Source organism: Phascolarctos cinereus, unplaced genomic scaffold (assembly GCF_003287225.1).
Source record: "Phascolarctos cinereus isolate Bilbo 61053 unplaced genomic scaffold, phaCin_HiC Scaffold_4;HRSCAF=312, whole genome shotgun sequence".
NCBI lineage: Eukaryota > Metazoa > Chordata > Mammalia > Diprotodontia > Phascolarctidae > Phascolarctos > Phascolarctos cinereus.
The window spans coordinates 347,174,984-347,179,342 of NW_027555847.1; the positions used below are offsets into that span (position 1 = coordinate 347,174,984).

The 4,359-nt window shown below is 32.7% G+C and overlaps 1 non-coding gene across 1 annotated transcript; it reads left to right on the plus strand.

Moving 5' to 3' along the window:
- The first annotated feature begins 579 nt into the window (after positions 1-579).
- On the plus strand, positions 580-796 carry LOC144457371 (small nucleolar RNA U3). Its single transcript, XR_013486675.1, has one exon. It is a non-coding gene; the product is annotated as a small nucleolar RNA U3 (small nucleolar RNA).
- The last annotated feature ends 3,563 nt before the right edge of the window (positions 797-4,359 follow it).

The window sequence follows — 4,359 nt, forward strand, 5'->3', positions numbered from 1 at the left end:
TAGAAACTGTGAAAACAAAAGGAAAATTAATAAAATTGAAATTAAGAAACTATTAAATTCATGAATAAAACTAAGAGCTGGTTTTATGGGGAAAAAAACAACAAAATAGATAAACCTTTGGTTAATTTGATTAAAAAAAGAAAGAAAAAAACCAAACTACCAGTATCAAAAGTGAAAAGGGGGAATTCACCAACAATGAAGAAGAAATTAAAACAATAATTAGGATCTATTTAGCCCAACTGTATGTCAATAAATATGACAATGTTAGTGAAATGGATGAATACTTACAAAATATAAATTGCTCAAATTAACAGAAGAGGAAATAAAATACTTAAATAGCCCTATTTCAGAAAAATTAATTGAAGAAGCCATCAATAAACTCCCTAAGGAAAAATCTCCAGGGCCAGATGGATTTACAAGCAAATTCTACCAAACATTTAAAGAACAATTAATTCCAATAATACATAAACTATTTGGAAAAACAGACAAAGGAGTCCTACCAAATTCTTTCTATGATACAAATATGGTGCTGATACCCAAACCAGGAAGTGCCAAAACAGAGAAAGAAAATTATAGACCAAGACTTTACTTTTAGAGATCATTCTATAGTATGTTAATAGAGAATTGTGGCTGAAAGTGTAGTATGAAGGTAACCACGAGGAGGAGCTGTGGTGTTCTCTTCTGAGCTTGATGACAGTTTGTGACTCTGCTTGTCAGTAACTGCCACCTATCATTGATGATTGTTCTTCCCTGCCTTCAGATTGGGTGAGAGGAAGAGAATGCAGGCCTCAGCAGGCCCCACATATTTTTATAGGAGCAGCTAGGTAGCACAGTGGATAGAGCTTTGATCTTAAAGTCAGGAGGACCTGAGTTCAAATCTGGCCTCAGACACTTGACACTTACTAGCTGTGTGACCCTGGGCAAGTCACTTAACCCCAGTTGCCTCACCAAAGAGCAAAAAAAAAAAAAATTGTAGACCAATTTCCATAATTGATATAGATGCAAAAATTTAAATAAAATATTAGCAAAGAGATTACAGCAACTCATCACAGCCATAATACACAATGACCAGGTAGGATTTATACTAGGAATGCAGGTTTGGTTCAATATTAGGAAAACTATCAGCATAATTGACCATATCAATAACAAAATTAACAGAAATCATGATTATCTCAATGCAGAATAAGCTTTTGACAAAATTTAGCACCCATTCCTTTTAAAAACACTAGAGAACATAGGAATAAATGGAGTTTTCCTTAAAACGATAGGTAGCATCTATCTAAAAACATCAGCAAGCATTATATGTAAAGGGGATAAGCTAGAAGCATTTCTAATAAGATCAGGGGTGAAACAAGGGTGCCCATTATCATACCTGTTATTCAAAATTGTACTAGAAATGTTAGCTTTAGCAATAAGAAAAGGAAAAAAAATTGAAGGAATTAAAATAAGCAAATAAGGAACAAAGCTATCATTGTTTGCAGATGATATAGTGGTATACTTAGAGAATCCTAAAGATTTTACCATTAGCTAATTTGACTTTTTTAAAAAGAAGAAAACCAAATTACCAGTTTCAAAATTTATTTATTTATTTTTTCCAGTTTCAAAATTGAAAGGGGTGAATTCACCACCAATAAAGAAGAAAAAAATTAGAAGCTATTTTGTTCCATTATATGCCAATAAATCTAACAATCTAAGTGAAGTGGATGAATAGTTATCAAGATCTAAATCGCCCAGATTAACAGAAAGGGAAATAAAATACTTACTTAACCCTATCTTAGAAAAAGAAATTGAAGAAGCCATCAATTATCTCCCCAAGAAAGAATCCCTAGGGCCAGATGAATTCACAAGTGAATTCCACCAAACCTTTAAAGAATAATTAGTTCTAATACTATATATGCTATTTAGAAAAAATAGGGGAAGGAAGCCTGCTAAATTCCTTTCATGACACAAATATGGTGCTGATACATAAACTGGGAAAAGCAAAAACAGTGAAAGAAAATGATAGGACAATTTCCCTAATGAACATTAATGCAACATTTTAAATAAAATATTAGTAAGGATATTACAGCAATGTATCACAAGGATCATACACTATGACCACGTGGGAGTTATACCAAGAATGCAGAGCTGCTTCAATATTAGGAAAACTATCCATGTCAATAACAAAACCAACAGAAATCATATGATTATCTCAACAGATGCATAAAAAGCTTTTGACAAAACACAACACTCATTCCTATTTAAAAAAATAAACACTAGACAGTGGTATAAATGGAGCTTTCATTAAAATGATAAGCAGAATCTATCAAAAATCAGCAGAAAGCATTATCTATAATGGGGATAAACTAGAAGCCTTCCTAATAAGATCAGGGTAAAACAATGATTCCCATTATCACCACTGTCATTCAATATCATACCAGAAATGTTAGCTATAGCAATAAGAGAAGAAAAAGAAAATGGATAAATTAAAATACATGATGAGGAAACAAAACTATCATATTTTGCAGATGATGTGATGGTATACTTAGAGAATCCTAAAGAATTTACTAAAAAAAAACCTATTTGGAGTAATTAACAACTTTATAAAAGTTGCAGCATATACACTAAACCCACATAAATAATACACACACACACACACACACACACACACACATACATATATATTCCCAACAAAACTAAGTAGGAAGAGACAGAAAAGACATTCCATTTAAAATAACTGTAGACAATATAAAATACTTTGGAGTATACTGCCAAGACAAACTCAGGAACATAATAACAAAACACTTTTCATACAAAAAAAAAAGTCATATCTAAACAATTGTAAAAAGTCAGTTGCTCATGAGTAGGCAAAGCCAATATTATAAAAATGATAGTCCTATCTTACAATTAGAGAAATTCAATAAACAAAATGGGCTACCTCATGAACTTTTAGTATTACTATTATTTTTGGGTCTTCAAGGGAGGTCTTCAAGCAAAAATGATCCAATGTTAACTTTTCAGCTATGACACAGATAGAATTTTTGTCCAGTTATACTTGGAAACCTTAGTACTCTTTCAACTTTGTGAATATTAATTTGCATAGCTATTTAATATTATCAACTGAGTAAATGTAATTTTACTCAGTTACTTAGCATCATTTAATATCAATACCTCTCAAATACTAATGTAATTTAATTGTAGTATTTATTACAAATATTTATTCTTTATTATTACTTTTAGTGAATCATTAAAATTGTTATAAGAGGAACTTACATCAGATTTTCACTTAATTTGATATTATAACTTAAAACAACAGTTTATCAGAAGGGTCATCAAACTATAGCCTTACCTCAAGCCTATTTTTGCTAGCAAGCTAAGATTTTTTTTTGTAATTTTAAATAAAGTTTCATTGTGCTTAAAAATATGAAAATCATTCTTAGCTCCCAGTGGTACAAAAACAAGTAGCCTGCAGGATTTGTGTTTTTTACCCTTGGATTAGTACTTCTCAACTGGGAAATTTACTTATTACAAATGAATGTGAAGGGGGAAGAAAATAAAGACTAAGACAGAACCTTGGGGAGCAGCCACAGATAGAAGGCAAGAAAGCAATGATGGTTTTCCAAAGGAGAGTGAAGAGTGGTCAATTGGTCCAAAGGTAAATGGAGAGAGAATAGTTTCATGAAAACCTGGAGAGGAGAGAGTTTTCAGGAAGAAATGGTAGTCGGTATCAAATGAAGCAGATAGGTTGACTGGGACAAGGACTGCAAAAATCCCATCAGATTTAACCATTAGGAGATCATTGGTAATCTTGGAAACAGTAGATTCAATTGAGTGATGAGGTCAGAAGCTAGATTACAAAAGATTGAAGAGTGAGTGAGAGAAGAAGGAGTGACAGCAGAAAGGGAGGGGAGATGTTGGGTAGTTTGAGGTGATGGTTGGGTTTTCTACAGATGAGCAGACTTGTACATTGTGAAAGTAATAAAGAAGGGACCAGTTAAAAGGCAGATGCTGAAGACTTATGAGAATGATGTTGCACTCTGACAGAAGGTGCAGGAGAATGTGGGATCAAGTACACATGTAAGAAGATTGGGTTTGGCTAAGTGAATGGCCTTTGTCACAGACTGGAGGAACTGAAGAGAGCAATGGGTAGAAGTTGTGAAGTGGCAGATTTAGACTCAACGTAAGAAAAGACATACTAATAATTAGCACTGTCTTAAAATGGAATGTGCTTCTTCAGGATATAGTGTATTCTCTTATACTCAAAGTCTTCAAGCATAGGCAGGATGACTATATACTAGAGATATTTTAGAAGTGATTCTTGGGCAGCTATGATTTGGACTAATTAGTTTCTGAGGTCCCTTCTAAATCTCAGATTTTTTT